At 31.2% G+C, this 25,782-nt stretch overlaps 1 protein-coding gene across 1 annotated transcript in view; it reads left to right on the forward strand.

Moving 5' to 3' along the window:
* The window catches only part of LOC113392114 (rho guanine nucleotide exchange factor 11), a 175,124-nt gene that overhangs the window by 803 nt on the left and 148,539 nt on the right, over window positions 1-25,782 (forward strand). The window lies entirely within an intron of this gene.

Raw genomic sequence — 25,782 nt, forward strand, 5'->3', positions numbered from 1 at the left:
AATTTATTGTTATCAAAGGAAGTAAGTAGATTAGGTCAATGTATGACTTGTTTGACAAAGAGCTAACTAGTAGACCAATAAGTTTCAATTGCATACTTTATTCGTTGGGAGTCAGATATGGACTTGTTATCTAAATAAATTCATATCAGTAAATAAATAAATAAACTTTAAGTAACCTAATGAGTACACAGATTATATTTAATAGCTATATACTAATTATTTAGCCAGAAATATCTGAATATCTTGTTTACTATTTTAATTATCTATTGTAGTTAACAATAATAATACCATATGAATTAAACATAAATACAGAAAATTATAATTTATAATTAAAAAGTACTACTTTAGTATTGAACACAACACATAAACATTTTAAATATAATTGTGCATAAAATAAAGAATATATTCTATTAATTTTTAATTATATCTACATAGATTTGGTATAGTTTATGTAAATTATTAGTAAAATAAACCTACAATATCAGAAACTGCATTAGTACTTAAATGCTAAACCTTTAAAGAAAAATAATCAGTTTTCACAGAGAGTTTATTTACTCTACATACTATCTATATAAAAAAATAAATATAAGCATTATATAAGACATATAGTGTGTTGTATGTATATGAATATGTAGCTATGGTATTATATTTAATATATATTTAATATGTTAGTCAGTAAATAAATGGTAGGAATAGGTAGGTTTTTTATATTAAGTATGAATAACTTGTACATTAGTGCTAGCTTATAAACAGATTTAAAAGTCCTGATTTCTCTCCTATAAACCTCTTAGCTACCTGTACTTTTTTTAATTGGGCATATGGTTACACTTGAATATCATATCTGATAGTAAGTATTGATATTGTGTAAAATGGAACAAGCTCGCCTAGAAGATGCCTATTATTCAATTTTGTCTTGACATTCATTCAATATGTTATGTGACTATAGAACTTTGTTTTTTCATGTTAAACTTGCACCTTTGTGGAAAGGGTTGAGTTATTTCAGAGCTAAAATGGTTTTGAGTTATTTAGCCTGAGGTTCATAGGCAGTCTATAAATAGTTCAATAAAAATATGCAAATTTGATGTGCAAAAAGCAAATTATTCGTTACACAATCAACTTGCATAATAGAAAAATATCCCAATAATAACATTGTATTTCTACATAACTTAATCTACTAAATCTGTGTATGAAACTGTTATACAAATTACTATAATTTGAAACGATTCTCATGATACATACTAATATGAATGTTATAGTATTTGTATTACAGGTTATAATTGCTTGGTAAACTCTCTTGTTTTCATATGCGGTGTTATGCAAGTTTTTAAGTTGTTAAATGTTCATGTGTACTGAAACATTTGTAGGATTGTGACCTTGTGTATAATAGTCTTTCTAACTATTATAAATAATAATTTATTTGTCCACAAATTATATATATGTGGTATATTTTATTCATATCTGTGGTTTTTATTGCACCAACTGCTATCTTTCTGTATTTTCAATTATACCTGTATCTTCTATTAGAATGTTTTTCTAAATTTTTAAATTAAAAACAATTCCAGGTGTCTATTTAAAATATTGTCATAGTGTTTTGAACATGATCAGTAATAACCATCTAACATAAACATAATCAGCCTGTAAATTTCCCACTGCTGGGCTAAGGCCTCCTCTCCCGTTGAGGAGAAGGTATGGAGCATATTCCACCATGCTGCTCCAATGCGGGTTGGTGGAAAACCATCTAAATATGTATAATTTCTAGTATATATTAATGAAATATGGCAGTTATATGGTGTATTGACGTGAAGATTATGTCAATTGCCAAAACCGAAACTTGAAACACTGAATTGAATTAAATTAATAATTGAATAACTTTAATTGTAGTAAAATAACTCAGTTGTACTTTAATCTACTAAGCTACTCTAACAACATGACTTCTCCTATGACTTGTCAATATTTCATCCTTTAGATGTATTTGTTCTGTTTGTGTTAGCATTTTTAATTCTATTAGCCATAAAATATAACCTTATGCATATGTTTTTGAATTGTATTACATGGAAAAACAATATAAATATTTATGATTATATATTGACGTAAAGTGGTATAATTGCCCATTTAGCTGTTTCAAGAGAAACCTCTACTTCGGTAGTGCCCTTCACGCCTCATACACATTTATGCTTGTACATGTGTAAGGAGCACTGAATGTTTCTATTTAAAAAAAAAAAATGTTAATTTAAAGACATTTAAGAAGCAAGTTTAAAATGACTAAACTCCTTTGATTTTTGTATCATATGATGTGCATTTCTTTACTACTCATAAATCAAAATATTCTTTATTCAAGTAGGCTCATAAAAGCACATTTGAATTGTCATGTCTTGAATTAAATGTAAAGTACCAAAAAAAGTAAACTACCATGAAGAACCCGCAAGAAACTCAGTAGTTATTCAGTAGTTATTATTCTAATTATATATACATATTATTTTATATATCAGTATGTCGATAAAGTACAGATGTAATAATGCACTCTATGGAAAAAATCGAATGTAATGAAAGTTAATGTTTGTCTTGGTGGTTCTTTAATTGGGGGCATTGAAAGACTTCTCGAAGGAATATAAGGATAGATGATCAAAACTTAAATCAATCAAATACTCTGCTCATTTATGTGGGGTTGGTTAAATGTGAAATTTGTTAGAATTCAAATTTGGCACACATTTACCACCCGCCTGTCAGACGCCAGTCAGGCGCCAGCTAGACACCAGCCAGACGCCAACATATCTTGAGAATGTATTGACTAAAGGGTTGGTTTCGTTCTAACAAACGAGTAGGAACCACGCGGCTATCAATATACCACAGTTATTTATCCATACGTAAATGGCCATTATAATCGTGGCTTATTGTAATAGAAATATCCATATTCTTGTACACTTGAAACTCTATCCCTTTAGGTTAAGGTTCCCGGTTTATTTGCGTATGTGTGTGTTACGTCGCGACGAGTGAAATCGGATACGTGTATGCTTAGTACCTTACGTCAGTGGTTTGCAATCATTTTAGTCAGGGATTTTTTAAATTCATATGACTATGAAATAATGATAAAAAGCCAAAAGCCCGCTTCAAGAATTACATTTGTAGACTAAATTGGTCCATTTTCTTTTAATAATAGGATACCTTTTTTGTAGAAACATATATGATTTTATACATGATTTTGAATGTATGTACCTAATCCTCCATAGAAATCACGGAGTGAAATATGAGCAAGTTTTATAATGCAAAAAAGTATATGATCCAATGCAGTAAACCAAATGAAAAAAATATATGATAATCTTCAGGATACATGTTAGTTATTTGTTATTTTGAAAACATAATGTAATTAATTTGGTACGATAGAAAAAAATCACAAAGTTACCTCTAAAAAAATCTTTTAACAAATAATAACTATACTTATATACATTCAATAATTCTGGTTTTTTGTCAGATTATTCTACAAGTAATATACTACTTTACCTCTGTGTCGCTTTTTTAGTAAAATCAATAGATTTTTTTAAAATCAGATAAAATCAGAACAAAATGCGTACGCACGTGTGCGTAAACGCAGTGTACAAACATTGCCGGCCGAGGCCTGATTATGAGAATATCTGAGAATTACGTACAAATGACACTTCTAAATATTCTAGTTCTCTGGTTCACAACAGTTACATTTTTTTTTATTATTAAAATTAGTTCATACATAACTTTAATTCCTATTATAAACAAAATCGATAAAATTAAACTCTTACTCAATATAAACAGCTTCCGTGCTACTGTTTTCGACTTTCTTTATTCTGTAAAAAATAAATAAATGTTAGTAATTATATTTTTATTAATTATAAAAGTATGTATTTAAAAAATATGTATCTAAATATGTCCCATAGTACTTTTAATGAAAAATATCATATTGCTTCGAGTTCATGGGGATCGAATGTAGTCACTCTCAATTGATTTTTTTCCTTACTTTGACCAAATACTCTATCGTAATATTTAAAGAAGAGCTCGAAAAATCTGATTCTATGCGAACTGATTGCACATTTTTTCTAATAGATGTTTTTAATATTGAAAAATTATAAAAAAAAAAATGTTTACTAATAAAATACTCTTACCCTTTAATATCGTTCATATGTATGTTCGGCGTTTAATTTAGATAAAAGTTTTTTAGTTTTCCTCACGCGTTTCACATTATTTCCCATATTTACACAATAAAAAAAAAATTAAAACAAATAATATAATAAAAACCAAATGCTTAATTACTACTACATTATTTTAACTTAATATATTTATTTACAAGAAAGAATAATATTTATTATAAGAAAACATGAAACAATGAATTGTAATGAAACAATAATTTACAATTAAAATTACAAAAAAATATCTCGTAACGTAATGATGCGGCGAAAAGATCGACACGTCTGTATGGCATCAGGCCTCGGCCGGCAATGTCTGTACACGGCGTTTATGCACACATGCGTACGCATTTTGTTCAAAAATAAGAATATCTGATTTAAAAAAAAATCTATTGATTTTACTAAAAAAGTGAAACAGAGGTAAAGTAGTATATTGATTGTAGAATAATCTGACAAAAATCCAGAATTATTGAATGTATATAAGTATAGTTATTATTTGTTAAAAGATTTTTTTAGAGGTAACTTTGTGATTTTTTTTCTATCGTACCAAATTAATTACATCATGTTTTCAAAATAACAAATAACTAGCATGTATCCTGAAGATTATCATATATTTTTTTCATTTGGTTTACTCCATTGGATCATAAACTTTTTTGCAATTTAAAACTTGCATTTAGCTCATGTAGTCCCCTTAAAGCGCAAACGTTGAAAAATCTCAGTTAAAAGAGTTCATGCTATTTAAAATATATCAGATGTTGTTTAGTCAGTTCGAGATGACCAGTGTTATTAGTGAATATGAGCATGTAAAGAAGCGATTATACACTAGTGAAAGGATACAGTAAGAGCATGCTACGTAAGACCTGAGGCCGCGGTGGTGTGCGTCGAGACGAATGTAACATGACACCGCTAACATTGTGTGTTGGTGCTTAATAAGCGCTAATGGCCATTGGCCCTTTGTGCTCAGAACGTGTACGCATAGTTTTATGGGTTACTTTAATAAAACCAACCCCTTCAACGGAGCCAGTCATTGCATCTTCGTGATTTTGTTACGGAATAAGTAATTACAGCCGAGACGAGATATCATTGGATTGGATAGATCTTAAATATTGTGATTAAAAATTCGGGTATTGTGAGTAAAACCTCGTAACCTTGAGGACCTTTATGTGTCGCATGAAATTCTGTCAAATGTTTGCCTATCCGGAGATGAATTTTATAAATTATGGAACATATTTGGAAAATGTGTAGTAGCCTAAATAACCTTTATACTTTGAGTAAGGGCATGGCCCTAACTTAAACAACCTGTGCGGAAACAGGTGGTAGCGCACACACGCACACATGTTATAAGATATTGCGATATTTGTCAAAACTATATGTACGAAAAACTTCTAAAGAAAAATGTAATGTTATCATTACAATATTAATCAATACTGCTGTATCTTATAGTATTATTGTAATTAGTGATTCATTTATAATATAATAAATATATTACTGTGGCTATTATAAGCATTGAATCAAGTAGGCTCTTAAAATATAACTACAGCCTCTTATAAATTAATATTTAAAAAACAATACATAATATTTCAACTAAAATCAAAGAAAACTAACCCCATGTTGAAGTAACATGACTTATATATTTTATTATTACTATTATAATTACCACTAAAATAATGAACGGATACAATTTCGAATTTAGTAAACAGTAGTGATTGTTTCTCTAAACGGTAACGTACTACGCAAATGCAATGCAAAGCAATCGATTCATGATCCCGCAGTTAAATGTAATGTTCTGCCTTTGTAGTTGGCGCCATAAACTTTTAGAAACGCGTCAATTTACGGCTAAGACCAATTCGCTTTATGCTTTGGTTATTCCGTACGGCTGCCGCTCACACCGCACTCTATACATAACTGGTCAAACTTGCAACTTTTGCAACTGCGACGCGACGAATTCTTCATTATCTTATCGTAGTGGTGACAGTTCTGCCGGATTATTGTCTTTGGCTTGATTCCAATTTTAAAATTATTTATTATTTGTCTAGTCGCCTCTCGTTGTGATTTTAAAAATTGTGTATTACTTCATGGTCAGTTTTTACGACTTCAATATGTTTATTTCAATCTTTCCGCACTGAGGAATGTTTGGTTTATTAAAGATTCCTTATAGTAAAACCATTAATTACTAACTGTCATCGCGACATTTATAACGGAGCTGACTATACACAAATAGCTAAATTCTTGTGGTTTCTGTATTATTAGATCTAGTTTGTAACTGAGTGGAGAGTGGACCATATCGCTATGTTTACTGTACTGTAGTCGAAGTAATAAGAGTACTTCGTTGCTCTTTGACCACAGAATCTCGTAAGGTCGTATCTATTTGATATTGAACGTATGCTACGAGACCTAGTAAAATGTTCCCAACTATAAGCATTACATTTGTATTAAATCTAGATTAGCCCTACGTTTTCTATTGAAGAATAGTCGACTGGTTTATTACTTCGCTATTAATAAAAATAATATGTAACTCACGCTTGTCACGTGGTCTAAATTTAAAGAATACGAAAGTGCGTAAGATTCGAAATTTATCTGAAACGCACTTTATCTTCTGGTATAAGTTTAATGTTTATTAGTTTAGTACTATTATGTTAGCCGGTACAAAGTAAAACCTCCTCATACATTGGTTTATTAGCGACCCGCCCCGACTTCGCAGGTACAATTTATCAATAAAGATAATTATATGATACAAATTTAATTGATACCCTATGGCACTCGGGAATTAAGTAGTTTTCTAACAGTGAATAAAATAGTATGTCATCACAATTTCTGGAGATTACCCAACATACAAACAAACGTATTTACCTCTTTATATATATAGACAGATACAATATAACGTCTTGTTGTATTATGTTTTAAAGTTATCTAGATCTAGATGTTATGATGAAATGAATGATGACTAAACTCGAAGATTATCTAATCAAAATGTTTTATATGTACATTGCGAATCTTATGACGCGATTCAGTTAAACAACATAGTTATCTTACTAGTAACTCAATAAACTTTGCCATCATTTTAATTATTCTAATTTTTACGTATCAAGTTTAATTATGTATTAATTTGTCATTTCCGCGTCTTAATTATGACTAATGACCTTTCTTAATGTCATAAATATAACTGTCACGAAAGAAATAGTTACATGGAAGTAAATGTCATTCCAATAAAAGATGTCGTAATTTTTACATCGGTGTGATAGAAGTCAAGAATGCAACAGTAGTACCGACTTCTGATATTGGCTTTAGTCGTAACTTTAGCAATATTACAATTTCGTTTACAATTATTCATGCATATATATTTAATACCGTGACGCTATGTTTGTTCACATATAATAAAACGATGACATAATAACCTGGTCACAAGTTGAATAGATTCGTATATTGATAGCGAGTAGGTAGATGAAGTTTGGTTATGCGATGCCAAATTGTCTGTTTGGTCCGTAAAAACTGATATTGCAAAAGTATTATATAATATTAATCTTAACTCAAGTTCACTGAGCTTTCATGTACTTGTATAAGGCGTCCTGCATGTGTTAGATTAAATTTTACCACATGTATCCCACATTGGATCAGCGTGCTGAAATAAGCACCAAATTATTTACAATGAGGTTATTAAACAGTAGTACTTACTATATTTACTAGCTGTTACTTTTTACTTTATATCCCATGTGGAAGTTATATTCGTGAAAATTGGTCTCATAGACAAGCTTACACAGAACTTTTCAAATTATAAAGAAACTAGCAGACCAAGCCATGTGTTGATGTGCCGTGACGTTGAACTATATTGTATGATAATGTTTTCCCAAAAAATTCTGAAACACGCTCAATGTAAAAGAGCCAATTTTATTTCAAAATATGCAGAGACTTTTGTATTATGCGCGTTTAAAATAAGCAGCGATCTTTTTCATTATATGATAGATAAAATATGGTAGCAGATTTTAATCCAGCATATATTATGTTTTGATTGACATAGTTTTTAGAATATAATATTAAAATAGTTATTTAAATAGATTAAGTATATCACTACTATACATTACCACATTCATTTGCATTTAATTAAACTAATGCCCGCTTTGAATTGTGGATTGGGTCTAGTTCAGATTCACCTAGATCCTATTATCTGTTAGTAAGTTCTGTAGAATTTCTGGATTAATTTTCTGGTCAATTATTTATGTATATCTTTAATAAAAGAGACGTCTTTACTCTTACTTTACCTTTCAAAAGATATTTTCTTTTTAACCAGCGAAAATCACAGCCTTACCCTAATCTATATCAGCCTCTAAAATAAAAATTACTTGTATTATTGTTTCTTAAAAAATGCTCTATCATTTGGTATATTTACTGGCACATAGTACATAACATAGTTATCCCATTGGCGATAGAACATTGCTTATATGTCTATACTAGCAATCTTTTCTTTATATCCAAATATGGTGTCAACTTACAATGTTTATTTGAATATCTACATGTGTTTGTTTCCATGGATCGCAATCAATTTTCTGTCTAAAAATAACATAGTAAATGTCTTTAGCAAAACTGTCCGTTCAAATTATTTGTTCCATAATATTATTGGCCTCGCATTGATCTAATTGGTGATTGAAAATGATCGATCACTAAGGTTGTAATAGTTCTATGTTTACTTAATATAGCAAAGCTCGTTAGGTCTTACACAAATTTATTCGGAAATATTTACGAATAATCTTCTACTTCACGCCAATTTTGGATCGTCATGTGAGATTTGGGGTTATGATCGAAATAAGGGAGATTATAAAATTGGTCAAAATGTTTTGATATGGGTTATATATTGTTATGAATATAGCTTGTACTTTAAAGTATAAATGCTTGTTTGATTCAACTAAAGAGGCAATAACCAAAGAAAGACTCAGAAGAGATCATACATTAGAAATGGTGCACATATGAATATAATTCTAGGCAATCTGCTATGGTTGCTTTTAATGTAACACTTCTGTGTTTCTTGATAACTCCACAGGTTACTTTTAGTTTTTTGAGAAAAAAATAAAAATATATTTAGGTAGTTAATAAGGTTTATCGATTGCTGTTGACAGACGCGTGATTGATAATTGTAGTGCAAATCCTATGTTAATTAAATACATTTAACTTTTTAAGTAAGTATTATTTAATATCAGTCAAAATCAAAAATCAAAATATACTTTATTCAAGTAGGCTTTTACAAGCACTTTTGAATCGTCATTTAACAAACTATTTAAAGTAAAGCTACCACCGGTTCGGAATGTAGATTCTACCGAGAAGAGCCGGCAACAAACTCACTAGTTACTCTTTTTCAAAATCTAAAAATACAGTCATGTTAGTTAAATACTGTTATATATGTATGTAATGTCTCCTGCCTGGAAGTCAACATGCATTAACTTTACGCTTTTTTATCATCTATATAATTTTGTATCGAATAATATGCCTTCTTTAGCAATGTATTTTTTACAAATGACTTGAATCTATGAAACGGCAAAGTTAAAAATGTCTGCGGAATTTTATTAATGTAATGCATCAACTCATTTAATTGTTTAAAAAATAAATTAAAATTAATAAATTAGTTTCTTGGGAATGTTTCAATAGGAAACTATACTGATAGAGGAAATCTTTTAATAATATCAGCCAATTTGTTTAGTGTAAATCATTTATTTAGGGTTGATTTTTTTTCAATCAGAAATGATAGAATAAAAAGGTTGAATAGCAAACAGATGCTGTAATCGTGAATGCATTTTTGGAAGTTTAGAGAAATTGTATGCTGCTTGAGGTTATAAATTTAAATAAATAAATATGAAAAAAAAACTGTTGTAGTATATGTTGCTTATATTGAAATAAAAAAAAATATATGGGTCATGGTCGTGTCTCAATTAACTTTCAGATCCACGTGTCCAATAATTGAGTTTTCGATAGTACTTTGAGCGAATTCTCTGTTCCGTGGAAGAATCAATTATGTTCTGGCCACTGGGCAAAACCGGTCTCGAAATCTTGCGCAAGCGACATCTATCATTCGACGGATTTATTATGGTCGATATCTGTATCTTTGTAAAACTGACACTCCGTATTATATTGTAGTGTCTTTATTCATATAAACATTGTTACCTTATGTATATTAAGTTCGAACTAAAACAAGGTTATTACTTAAAAAATTTACTCACCTGGTGTTTCTTATTGGTAGTAGTATTAGTATTATTAGGTTTTATTTTAGATAAAGTAATCTGTATCCAAAAATCTTTAAATAAAACAATCTATACCTTTAATACCTTTACTATTTTTTAAAATATCCAATATGACTTACGTGCCGCCTATTTTGGCATGTAAGTTTTACGCAACCTGCTAAATCTGTGCAAAGTTTCAGTTCAATCGTATCAACGATGCGTGAACGCATAATACCACTAAAAACAATCATCAATTTGTATGTATAGAGAAATCTGTTATTGACTGATTGCCTCCTTGCTGTAGAATTTAATTTGTATAACCATGAGATATTTGTTGGTAATGAAGGTCAATCTAGTATTTGTTTGGTCTACCAAGTGCTAGTGCTTTGACCACAATATCTGATATTTCAAAACTAAATCTTTCGTTCTTAAGAATGAGGTCATTGTTATCGAAACTATCACGTAACTTATTAGTTTTCAATACTTGTTTATTCTTGTTATTTATGATATTTCAAAATTAATAAGTAACTTATAAAATATACTATGTAATAATACAAATTATGTTTAGAACTGCGAATTCAATACAAATAAATCAGGAAAAGATGGTAATAAATATGAAAGTTATGACGAGGTTTATTAGAATAACGTACAATGCAACATTTGTTTTGTTTTAAATAGGTTGGCAGACTGGCAAATGGGTCACGTGATTGTAAGTTGTCACCACAGCCAACCACTCTAAGAAACATTCCTTACATCGTCAACGCGTTACATTCAAAATGGTACACAACAATACTAAGTATTGCTTAAATCTTCGGATAGTTGCTGCCTCGGAACACTTGCCGCCGTCGCCAACGGCCTAGCCTAGTCAACTAATTAACGAGCGCTTTCGAATTGGTCATTAAAAATTCCCTTGAATTTTCATTAAAGCTTCCTTATTACCATTGTTTAAATTTTGCAACATACATACCTACCTATGCACCTATTTAACGCACTTAGTGGTCTAAGGTCAGAGTAATTGACAACTCCGCTACAGTTGAGTCTATGTTATATTCAATATGTTGGTACTCGTTGATATTCAATACTTATACCCTATTTCTTATAGAATATATTTTTATCACCAGGTAAAATAACGTATTTTTTGGGTAATTTCAATTTCCTTTCTGTTTACTCATACGTCATGTATCGTCATTATTCTATAAAGTAAGTGTATGTCTAAAAATTTCCCTTCGATGGACTCTCCATTTGGAGCTTATTCCACTACGCTGCCACAGAACTGCATTCGACACCTGCAGGACGTTAAAACACAAATTAAAATCATGAGACCTCAGTGGTGCTCGGTCAGATTTTAACCCACAATCTTCGGTTAAGACTAACGTTATAACCACTTGCCATCTTTGTGTTTGATAATGTGGATATCGCAATTCTTCTGTCGAATCTACCCTTTTGATTGATTTCATCATCTCACTATTCGATCTCACTGTGTATAAAAGAGTGAAAGTCATAAATGCAATTTCAGTCTGTGCTCTATTTAAAGCAGTTATGTAGTTTTCAGCTCATGTTACGACTATGATTTATACGTTTGGATATTGTGCGCTAAAATCGCAAGTTTTAATCCTATCAGATGAAGAAACGAAGCTATAACCCGTATTAGGTACGTCTCTTACACAGCAGGTTTCCTAGAAAGCAACGTTAAGTAACCTATATTTCTAAGAATATGCTAATCAAATTAGTGGGAAGCCGGAGTCGTCTCGACGTTCAAGAAAATATGCAAGATGTATAATATACTTAATTTAAGATAAGGAAGCAGAACGTCAGATTGAGAAATTGGAGGGAGAGTACTGGAGATCTTGTGTTTCTCATTATTCTTTTTATTGAACTGAAACAAAAATGACTCCGCTGGTTGCATTAACTGAGTTGTGACATCATAATTTTTTTTTTCTAATTACGTGAGAATTTTTTTGTTTCCGGTAAATTTCTTTACGCGTCCCGTATGCACGGGGGGTATGTAGGACGCCCTAACCCATTACCAGAATACCCAATGAAACAGCGCTACCCTAGGCGTTTTTGAAGGTCGCCATAATACGCTAAGCTGCAATCTAAGAACATAAATTACCGTTTTGTATGGAATGACTATGGAACTATCCCATCTGTCCTAAACAAACATAAGCAAACAATAACAATCTTAATATCTATAAAGTTTTGCAGAAAATTTGACGGTGAAATATTTCAATCGTTGTAATTCATTAATTTTAGCCCACTTTTAACTTGTAAACCACCCACTGCTCGATATGTAGACCATCTGTCTCGGTATCTTTTACGATCCTGTGCTCTCTTTATCCACAATAACGTCCGTTTTAGCTTCGTCTAAATAAATAATTCTCTGACAATGTTAATACGTTTACCACTTAAAGATCCGGTCGATGCTACTTGAATTATAAGCAGATGTACAATGTTGCAGCGTAAGACTTTTACGTTTTGCTTTAGTGGTGTAGCTTATAAGGTTGCAACATAATAAAGTTGTGAAAAAAAACAACGTGCGATTCCGTGTCGCATATCAATGTGGCTGCAAGATTTGGAAAGACGAGGAAACAAGGCCGCGTATCTCTAAGAGGTATACACGAAGCGCATCGCGAACAACTAGATCTGTTTAAATGTTTGGCTAAGGCTCGGCAGTGATTATTATGAATACATTTTTAATGAACAGACCTGTATGTTAACATAAAACGAAATGGCCAAGTTGGCACGAGGTAGAGTCGAGAAATGTTTTTATGTTATTTTAACTAACGAATTAATTAATTATTTGATTTATTATAGATTAGTCGTGTTCATTGTGTCAAAATTAGTGTATTAATTAACCTTCTAGAGTCTAATGTCAGGTAAAATATCTAGCCGGACACGTTTCTACTCGATAAATGTTTGATCAACGAAATTTAACATTCGTCTCTGAAACCTTTTAAATTTTGACAAAAACTGAGTTCGGACGCGACTTTTATGGCTTCATTAAATATGCAACAGCGGGCTAGTTTTTTGCCAAGTATTTAAGAAATGAAACGATTCTGAATACGTTGACAGTTACCAGAAACTCCCTTTGACATGATAAGATAAAAAATATATTAGTATAGCTTTATTTAATGTGACATATTACTAAATTTAAAGAATCCTTTAGGTACGTCTGTATTTATACTTACTAACTCATCTAATATTTTACCGCCAAACACGAACGCTTATATTGCGGTGTTCTGGTATGAAGGGTGAGTGACCTCATGTAATTTAAGGTACAAGGGATGTGTCAACGTTTTCCAGTATATCTTACAATGCCAATGCGAATGTCGATCGTTTATTAGAATGTGGCCAATTTTTGCCTTACAATTTTTAACTAATCGATGGATGTTTGTACTCAATCACGACTGAACGGGTCTGAATGAAATTTGGCACAGAGAAAGATTATAGTCTGGAATAGTACATAGGCTGTTTTATATCCCGAACAAATGTAACCTTACAGGCAGAAAAGGCATGCCTGCCTTAACACACAGGCAGGCAGGAAACTAGTAATTTATTAGTTACTATACATTTTCGCTTAAACAAAATGCTAATGTCATAAAGTTAGTGTACTTGGTGTGTGCAACTTACTAATTAGTTAATCATTCTTAATTGCTTATTAGCTTAAAACAAACATTTGATCGAAATAATTTAAAAGTAGCGACGTTTTAACGGTACAGTGACTTAAGACATGTACTGGCTACCGAGTAACGGATGTTGCGTCAATATGGACCAAAGAGTGTTTTTACTCTGTGATAGTATTCGTTGAAATATAAATAACCAGTAGGTCGACGCCTGTTAATTGAAGACTATAGCTAGCTCATACGTCAGTATTTACATGCGTCGTCGCGAAAAATATTCGGTCTAAGTAAAATGTGCCGGCGAGATGTTGAACAATAATGAGACCTTTAGTATTAGTAATAAGATCGAAAATTAAATATTAGAATGTTTCAGGTTTTTGGTTTTGTAGGTTCATGTAGGTTTTGATTTAATATTAGTAACTGTGGCGATCGGCCCACTGATAGTCTACTTTGGTGATATTTTTGTAATGCAAAATGTTTTTAGGTTGATCAAATTAGTACAAGCTGTGTGATTCAATATATATAAATATATAGAATTACCTCTTATTTATCCTTTTATGTAGATAAAATAAGGTTGTATATAAAATGATTAATAGAAATGGGAGCACGTTCTATTCTTAACTTCTCACCCTTGCCTTATTTATCATGGTCCATTTCTGTTTGAATCATTAGACGAGCGTTAATTATAATAGTCCTAACATGAAACACGCATAAGCGGTCTTTGATATAATAGACATTAATTTTTTTAACGAGCCATAAACCAAAAGAAAAAACAGAGAGTTGTATTTCATGTGCAGAAATTTAATCGATTTAATGCATCATTTGTTTCACTTTTGTAAGCATAGATTAAAGAGTAATAAACTTTTATATAGGCAATATAAAAATACGCTTTGATTACGACAAGTTCCAGTACATTACGACATTCTACGACGTGCCAGAGATCAAGTATAGGCATCCGCTGCAGCTGAGAACTACGTAATGCCTCTACGACCCTGCGAACGATTATTAAATCAATTATCCACCGAACTAGAAACGCAGTAATACTGGCAACAGTAAACATAAGTTGTTTTCATAACCTGCGAGGTTACAATGATGCCCCGTTTGCATATTACGTCAAAAATGTTGGTATAACGGCCTTGCGGTCCTCGGCTGTGAGGAAATTAAAAAAAATAAAATGCTCTTCGCATTTCGCGCGTCGGTGTCATTGCTATGCCATGAGTCACGTCGGGCGGACGTCTCTGTTGTTTCGGGTTTATCGGGTTATCGTGATAATTGTTTGTTTTTATATCCAATGCTTTGTAGTGCCGATTGATGTTAATTAATAGCATTGGAAAATTATACTTAATGATAAACAATACATTTTCTATGTTGTTTTCGTTGACTTCGTTGATAATAAAATTACGTTCTTTATTTCAAACTTTGTAAGTATTTAGCACTGCCCTTCGTTATGAAATATATATATATGAATTACGACCACGTTCTTAGAATTTATCATATAATTATAAACGTTGCAATTTATGTATAATATATTAATATAAATGCTAAAATATCTCTGTCCGTCTGTTTGTGACCTTATCAGCACTTGACCAATGTATCGGTCAAATTAAATTTGACATTGAAATAGACCTAGGTGTCTGGATATGAACATAGGTATGTAAATAATGCAGTATATAGGTTTATCTAAAAAAATATTGTCGTGCACCGTGCATAGAGTCGCAATACACATCTACAATAATTTTAAACTATGCATAAAATCGAGTTAAATGCATATATAACATTTAAAATTCTTTCGACTTTGCAGTGTCTGGCGTTATCGTCAATATTAATATTAACAAATAAGATAACAAATGTTTGTAAAGCCGTCCTGTTATTCTAGTTCAATAATAAATGGTATACGTATGAGTAAAAATGTTAAAAATTGAAAACGTCATTTTAAAGGAGAGTATCTTTTTTATTCCGTCTTTTATAATAGCCATAGTCGAAGTTATCAGGCGGTAGAGTACCCATGTGTACACCACTGAAAGAAAGTCAAGCGAGCCAGACTGACGTCACGACCACAAGCATTTTGCAAAATAACAGGATTAAAACAAGCTGCATATTATTACTAGCGACCCGCCCCGGAATCGCACGGATATAAATAAAATATAACTTATACCCTATAACACTAGGTATAATGTAGCTTTCTAACAGTGAAAACGTGTTTAGAAGTAGATGATTAGTAAAGGAGATTACCCTCTGCATAAAAACAAACAATTTTTAATATCAGTTTTTATAATATATTTTGATGATCTTAAATAAACAACTGAATTTGGGACACCTCATCAAATCTATTCGATACCGACGTTTATCTTAATTAAATTAACGTTTGATTCTTAAATTATAATGCTAAATAAATATTATTGTATCCATACTGTAGATGTAGTTTAATATTATTATCTGGCGACCGAAGTCGCGCCATTGATCCAACACTGATGATGTCATTGAAATGAACGATAAAGTCACGTTAACATTAATATGTCATGTTTAACAGCTTTGCCTTCTGGCTATTGATATAGAGAAGAAAATCCAGCTCGTTTCGGACCTTGCTTTGCCAGATAAATCACTATAATGGTCGCCCATAGTAATATTTCAACGTTAGCCTTTAAACGTTCGGTTAATTCAAATTGATATTGCTGTACTAATGTTGCACTATTTACTGTGGAGTAATTATAGTCCACAAAGCGAAACATCATATATATCTTTGTGGTGTTTCGCGAAATTTGTTGCAAGACACACAAACATCTGAAACTAGTTCAGAAGCCATAACTTCTGGACTTGAGCATCCCAGACTTTTGTGATGACTATGTTTGATAAGTATTTAATATTGTTATAAGATTTTTTTGATATTGATGCAAATGTTTGTACGTATGTATAACTAAGATTCAAAATCGTAAGGCTCCTTTGATATCGGCAAGTATGACTCAACGGATTGAGTACATCAATTGTTAAAATTTACCGATTTAAATAGATTATTTTAAAGAGCAACCCAGCAATATTAACCGTCACTCGACCAGGTTAATAATAACTACTCTACCTATTACCTAAAGCTGTAACCTATCCCAATATTTGACGAAGATGTTATCATGACTATAACAATACTATTTTATAAATGCGAAAGTATCTCTGTTTGTTACCTTGATTTAGGTGAAATTTGGCATGGATATAGTTTGAGTCCCGGGGAAGGTAAGGAAGGCTTCTTTTTTAAGTCACCACTCGAGGGTGTGAAGATTTGGGTGACGGTTTTGTGCTATAGTGTTTTTTGTATATTTCGCGCGAGTAATGCCTTAGGTTCAGTTTGTTTTGAATAAATTATAAAAATTTCAATGCAAAGGCATAAAGTTCGAGATTCAAGGTGATAAATATGACTTAGAAAAGAAAAATAATAATAACACCATCGCCTATTTAGGTTTACACGCCGCGATGTTGCCATTGTTAATATTATGACAAAATGAAGAATTATACGTGTTCCAATTCTATAGATAAGAATGTTGTGAATTTGTGCTGTATTCGCAGATGATATAAAAAAGTTTATGAAGTGCATCGTAAAAACTTTCACTTGTACACTTAAGAGGATTGGAATGCATTGTTAAACCAAGTAGGTATTTCAATTATTTGAGGATTAATCCACTTGCGGTTTTTAAGAGATGACTTTCTAAACCCCTATTATATTCTTACAAATTCTTATTGGAAGTAATTTTTGTCAGAATAATTTACAAATTAAAATTAATTTTGGTTTTCCTCAATTGCTTCTAAATTGAATAAAACTATTTAAACGATTTTATATGACGTATTTTAATTATTTTTAGCATCCTGTCATTTTAACCAATTTTCTGTGATCGTTATCACGAACCGATTGAGGACAAAATGTTCTGTCACGAATTCAAAGACTATTTACAATCAACGCCAGTTATTACAACCTTAGTCAGTCTTGTGTAACGTTCCGAATGCACGCAGAAGACACTTAAAGTACCGTATGAGATTAATTAGTGTACAAATATTAGTGACGTTCCTATTTACGTATGAATGTAGTCTTTTGGTTTCTTTATTTTTTGTTTCGTGTAACGTGCAATCCGATAATAAGTGACACCACTAGCCATAACCTTTGACACTGTAAATAATAATATTAATAATATCTCATATCACCAAAGCGCCACCAACTTTGCTAAAATTAAAGTGCTGCTTTTTGAGAATCTTTTTTATTTAAGATATAATAGCAAATGTACAAACAATTGGACACGATCTTTGTATAAGACTTATGATATTATAACGCGTTTCACAGGTACCTATACGATGTTTTTAAATTATTTCAAAATATATATTTGGACTATGTCGTCGTAATACATAATTTAGAAAAAGCTTCTTTTATATTTGAATTGAATCTATCTGTAATTCGATTTTATTATTTTGTTAAAAAAGAAAGAATGTTAGAGAAAATACAAAAAGTGGGTATTAGGGAATTCCTTTTCTAGCAGAATTTCCGAAATCGATAACCATGAGCCGTGGTTAGTTAACTTCTCTTTTTAATGTTAAGTATACTGCATATATCATACATGTGTCGATGTTGTTTCACCAGTTTTTTGTACCACAAAATAAACCACAGCCTTACATTCCAGCGTAATGATAAACCTTCAAAGAATTTAAGTTCGTTTTAAGTGTTCCGCGGGATATTAATTAACATAAATATAAAATACATGACTCACGTAATATCATCCTAATTGTATCCTAGCTTAATTTACAATTAACTATTAGGGTTGAGACGTTAATTTAGAACAAAATAGTCAATACAGTAAAAATCTATTAATTAAACTTCGAATCGAATCGTAAAATAAGGCCAAAATATATCGCTATCAATTTTATTGACCTTTTACAAGCACTTTTGTCATTTTATAGAACAAAGCTACTACCGGTTCGGAATGTAGATTCTACTGAGAAGAGCCGACAGATATTCACTAGTATTTTAACTATAATTCCATTGATAAATATCAACCATCTTTAAGAGATAATTTTTAATTAAATGATTATTAAAGACGAGTTGAGAAATTTAAACCATCACAGGAATGTCGATAAATAATTGCGATTCAACTTCGGAATTGTGCAAATATTCTTCGTGTGTGATTAAACCATTAAGAGAGGTTATTGATCTTTATTGCATTTAAAATAATCAGTTAATGCGACTGACCGATAATCGTAATATATGCAAAGTGTACATATATTTAACATCAATAACTTGGATTTGTAGGTCATTGATTTATCGATTCCCTTCGCACACTTTCTCATAAAATTATTATGCGGTCTTCGTATTGTGTGGCTACAACTATTTATATTATAGCTGGAAAATTATTAAGCGCATTGCTTTTTTAACTTTAGTGGTATCATAAGTAATGCTCGTGATTATTTATATAATGATAGATTTCTACGCAGATAACGTTTTAAAGATTTGTCAGCCTCGTTGCGAGTCTCATCCGCTTACAACTTACGACGTTGTGATATATTAGCAAAAAATCTATGTAAATTGTAATGCTCGCTTGTGCATTAGTGAAATACGTGTCTAACATTATTCACATAATCAATATTCATCGAATAATGTCATTATTGGTAGTGTGCTCCTGGACAAATGTCTAATTCCAAGCTAGCTACAACTGTCTACAATCCAGTACTATCCTTTCCGTCATCAAAAGCTAAGCGATTGTTTACGCAGTTTACTCATCTGTCACGGTAGTATGCACAACCGATCCCTTGATGATTCCAAGGAGACCACCGGGTTTTTTAGTGGATATTCCGGTGTAGTTTGCGTCGGTCATATTCCATAATCCCCAGAGTCCCATATACTCTTGGGACTATGGAATATGGGGGATATGGGACTATGGACTTCGAGTGATCCCCCACGCGTAAATACGTTTTTCCAGCCTAAAAAAAGTGTGCTTATCTAACAGTCATTCTGATAGAAGGGAATCCCAGTAATTAATCAGATCTCGTTCGGGATCGAAGAATTTTAATCTATTCGTACTACTATTTATCAAATTGAAAAAGGTATTGATAGTATATTTTTATCAAACCATTTGTGCATTTTACAATCAAGTGACGCTGAGCATTCTACACGTTTAGAGAATATTTATATTCAATTGGTAGCCCTGCCTGTACCGTGGGATCGTGATATAAATTGTTGTTATGTGTTAGTTTATGCTTTCGCGTGAGTCATACGAGGATTGAAGTGGACATGACTCTAGATCCAGTGATGACTGCATTGCTGTAATTATATCCTCCCCCTCGATTACTATTTTACGATGTGTGAATAAGAATCGAGATTTATTGTGAGCCTAATGTATGGTTTACTTGGACATAAAACGCTCGCTATTTGTAATCTTGGAGTTAGAGACTACCTTCAGGATGTTTTAGTAAAGTTGGGATGACGGTAGCGTCAAACTATAATTCAAGACTTGAGTGGCTTAAGGTTATATGTAACATTTTGAAAAAAAATAACAATTATGTCAATGTCACTGTCAATTATGATTTAAAATTGTTTTTTTACAAAGTGTTACTTGTTACGTTCATCATCATACATCCACTCATGTTTTCATTTGTAACAATATGATGTATATTTACAGTTGAATCGGCGATTTTAACGGCAAGTTCCGATTTTATACTAAAATTCCACAGACCTTGACTTGGATTTAGTACTTAATCGTTGACTTTCATACAGGATAAATACATTTAATTGTATTAGGTTATTATATGTGATTAATAAAAAAGAGTAACTACTGAATTCCTTGCCGGTTTTTTTCGGTAGAATTTACATTCCCCACCGGTGGTAACTTTATATTAAAATTGTTCTGAAAAGACGATTTAAAAGTGCTTGTATATAGTGATATATTTAGATTTGAATTCATTAAAAATTAAAATGTTTCTATTCAACTTTAAGGGGACTACATGAGCTAAATGCAAGTTTTATAATTCAAAAAAGTATATGATCCAATGCAGTAAACCAAATGAAAAAAATATATGATAATCTTCAGTTATTTGTTATTTTGAAAACATGATGTAATTAATTTGGTACGATAGAAAAAAATCACAAAGTTACCTCTAAAAAAATCTTTTAAGAAATAATAACTATACTTATATACATTAAATAATTCTGGTTTTTAGTCAGATTATTCTACAAGCAATATACTACTTTACCCGTGTCACTTTTTTTAGTAAAATCAATAGATTTTTTTTAATCAGATATTCTTATTTTCGAACTTAATCGTACGCATGTGTGCGTAAACGCCGTGTGCAGACATTGCCGGCCGAGGCCTGATGCCATACAGATGTGTCGATCTTTTCGCCCCATCATTACGTAACGAGATATTTTTTTGTAATTTTAATTGTAAATTATTGTTTCATTACAATTCATTGTTTCATGTTTTCTTATAATAAATATTTTTCTTTCTTGTAAATAAATATATTAAGTTAAAATAATGTAGTAGTAATTAGGCATTTGTTTTTTATTATATTATTTGTTATAATTTTTTTTTTAATTGTGTAAATATGGGAAATAATGTGAAACGCGTGAGGAAAACTAAAAAACTTTTATCTAAATTAAGCGCCGAACATACATATGAACGATATTAAAAGGTAAGAGTATTTTACTAGTAAACAATTTTTTTTTTTATAAATTATAAATATTGAAAACATCTATTAGAAAAAATGTGCAATCAGTTTGCATAGAATCAGATTTTTCGAGCTCTTCTTTAAATATTACGATAGAGTATTTGGTCAAAGTAAGGAAAAAAAACAATTGAGAGTGACTACATTCGATCCCCATGAACTCGAAGCAATATGATATTTTTCATTAAAAGTACTATGGGACATATTTAGATACATATTTTTTAAATACATACTTTTATAATTAATAAAAATATAATTACTAAGATATATTTATTTTTTACAGAATAAAGAAAGTCGAAAACAGTAGCACGGAAGCTGTTTATATTGCGTAAGAGTTTAATTTTATCGATTTTGTTTATAATAGGAATTAAAGTTATGTATGAACTAATTTTAATAATAAAAAAAAAGTAAAGTCGTAACAAAAAAAATGTAATTGTTGTGAACCAGAGAACTAGAATATTTAGAAGTGTCATTTGTACGTAATTCAAAAATTTTAATTTTTTTTAACGTCCGCCATATTGGATTGAATATGGCAGCAATCCATGAATCGTGCATTGTCATCGAGACTAAATATGTGTGCCAACTTTCAGCTCCATAGATTCAGTGGAAGTGGGTGTAATATTGATTGCAAGATTCTAGGACATATGTACATACATTCATACATACAAGTGAAATTAAATAAAAGATTTTAATAAAAAAATGAACACTAAATGTTTTTTTTTTGTAGTACCAAATATAAATATTTTAAGTTTAATTAAATCAGTTTTATTTTTTAATCATTTTCGAATAACAGTCCAAAGCAATACAAATAATTCTAATATCCTATCTATTTTTATGAGATTTATGATTAAACCTAGTATGATTTACCTACTTAACCAATGATTCAACCAAATCGACTTGACGACATTTTTTTCTAGTAAATATTTAGATGTTTTTTTTTTAAATTGAATATATATTTTTTCTTTGTGAACCGATATTAATAAAACAAACAAGCACTACGCTATATGTTACCCCACGGTTACTACACTACAGATTTCGAACACTTACTTTTTTATTATATAAATAGATCATCAAACTTTTATAAAATGTTAAAAATTGGTATGTTTTAATATTTAGTATAAGAACTGATTGTGGTATAATAATATAAATAAAAGAAAAAAAAGGTTAAAACTGTCTATTTTATTGTATACAAAATATAAATAAAAAAACATCGAAAGAAATATAAACAATTCTGTTGTCCTATCTATTTTTTATGAGATTTATGATTGATCTTACTTCGCTCGGTTTGGCGCCATCTATTAGAATATTTGGGCGTAACATCATTACCTCGCTTAACCATTAGTTCACGGGTTTGCCGTTTTTATCGATTTTGTAAGTGTGTGCGTGCGATTCTCAAGGGCACTTAGCTCTTGTAGTCCTCTTAAATATTATTGCTTATATATAATTACACGTTTATTGTGGAAAAATAACATAGCTTATATGGAAACATTTTAAACTCCAATTATATCAATTGTACTCCACTAGTAACAGGAACTCAGATAAAACGATTTGTGATAAGCGTTTGACGGAACAGTAATGTCATATTCGTTTTATTACACGATATCCTAGTAATTGAGCTTGCTATAAAATATATACAAATTATATACGTATATGAATGTTATGAGTAATTATTTGGTGGTAGTCCTTTGTGGAAGACCGTCTCGACAGGCACACAGACCTCATTATTTATTCGACCGCTATACAGCATTACATGGTATTGTTGTGTTGCGGTTGAAAGGGTTAGTGAGCTAGTGTAATTACAGGCACGAGGGACATATTCATCTTAGTTACCAAGATTAAGTAAGGGATGGTTAGTACTTTATGTCAAATGTCTATGGACGGTGGTGACCACTCACCAACGGGTCGCCCGTTTGCTTGCTGTCGAGCTATTTTAAATATCATAATGGGGGGGGGGGGGCGTTGTATAGTTTTGTATGTATATTCTATCAACAATGAGGCGTAATCGATACTACGTATCTTTATATTTAACTCGAGTCGGCGTCGGGCAGTCTGGGAGGAATTGTCGCTTATAATCACCGCCATTAAAAAACATTTACCATCGTGTCTCTGAACGACATAGCATAAGAAAGGTCGTAACCTATATTTGGACAGCTGCGAGACCAAATTTTAAAGAGGAAGATCATCATTAACGTTAAGTGTACTTCAGTATATGGTTGTCATAATGAAAATAATTGTCTCGTTTTAACTACAAGATCGACTTAAGCAATTATTACTAATGCTATTTAAAGAATATATCGTAGATAAAAATACGTTATTTCAACGTCTCCTTTGTTCTTTTTAATGTGAGAATGCGGTTTTGGAGAAGGCGTTATGAAAATACAATTCTATTGTTTTTTTTTTTTTGTTACAAAAAAATTTAGCCGTACTTTCGTATAACATGGTACGATCAAGAAAGTTAAATTCGCAGTTTAGTTACTATTAAATATATATTTTTTAATGATTGAAAGAAATAATTGCTAATTTCTATGCAATGCTCAACCTTATGCCAACGAGTGAAATTTGATATGCAACAGAGTCTACGTCTATTACACCAAGTACGTGATAATGTTATAATTTGAAGCCTCGCACCTTATTTGGATTCAGTGATGACTGCTGTTCGTCATCAGAATACGAGGATGCTTCTTCGTATGCATCGCATTGATATCAGATAACCGATGACCCTGATTGGTCTTCGAAAGTATTTTAATGCAGCTTGCTTTCTCTTGATTGTAAATAAAATGTCGTGATTGTTTTCAACGTGTTATAAAGTTTAAAGATTGCATTTTAAATAGAATATATTATATTATGAAGTATTATACATAGTTGTTGATAGTCATGGTAAAAAACTACCATCGATTCGAAAACGCCATGAGAAGAACCGGTGAAAGAAACTAAGCGGCTTTTGTTCAACAAAATTTAAAAATAAAATAAAAATTGTTTGTAATTAAGAAGAGACTATCGTTGTTTCTCATAAATATTATATATTTTTTAAAAGCAACAACGACAGTTGATTCCTTTTCTGGGATCCTGTTGTAAATATTTACTGTAATATTAAGGTTTTGGTGGAAACATATGTAAAATTTTCAACAATGTTGTATTTTTAGCAAATTCAACGTTTAGTCTAAAAAGTAAATCTTATTCAATTCAACTTTAGGACATGTTCGGCAACTGAATTAACGTTACTTCTTAGAGCACTGCTTAAATTAAATTTAGCCCGCTACGCTTACTTTATGAAATAAACACATGACACTGAAAAAGCTAGTCATTTGTCTAGATCTGGACATAGCAGCTCAGTAGTCAGAGAGCGAGACGCGCACGCGCGGACCGCTGCCAAGTGCGACAGTTCCAGCGAGATTCATTGTTATATAACGAGCTGAATATGTATATTGTTATAGTTTTTGTCTGTCTGGCTTTTATCTGCACTGGCGTTGTTGCTGTCTGGCTCTTTTTGGGCTATCCTTGATTTATGTAAGGTTTTTTATTTCTGTCAACACGCGTTGAAAAATGAGTCCATAAATGCTGGAAATATTTGACAATATTTTAAGGACTTTTGTTTTATATAAATGACTATGATCTGCCCCGGCTTCGCACGGGTGCAAAGCTGATACTAAATATACTACAGAATGTCTTTGTATACAACGTTCACAGCTTTTTGTCATTAGACAATACAAACTGCGATATCTCTGCATTTTAAATCTGTAATATCTTCGAAAATATTCATTTAAATTACATGCTGTAAAGGGCCATTTTGGTCTATATTAAATGCATATTTAGGGTACTTAATTGATAGTAGTAGTATTAATGCTGTATAGCTTAAAATCGCTTCGTAAGTTAGCCATTTACGATATATTTTTCGTAAAAAGTATAAAAACTGGCTTATCCCTAGGAAATAGACAGATTATACTACCGCAGTTTTTTGTAGACCTTTTTAAGGTGTACAATACTATAGTACATTATTTTGATCTATCTCGTAGGGTTCAGCCACCGTTTGCAATGTAAGCCCAAAAAAATATAAATATTCCTCTTGAATCACTATAACCTATTAAAGAAAACCGCATCAAAATCCGTTTTGTTTCTTAATGG

This window comes from Vanessa tameamea, chromosome 27 (assembly GCF_037043105.1).
Source record: "Vanessa tameamea isolate UH-Manoa-2023 chromosome 27, ilVanTame1 primary haplotype, whole genome shotgun sequence".
Lineage (NCBI taxonomy): Eukaryota > Metazoa > Arthropoda > Insecta > Lepidoptera > Nymphalidae > Vanessa > Vanessa tameamea.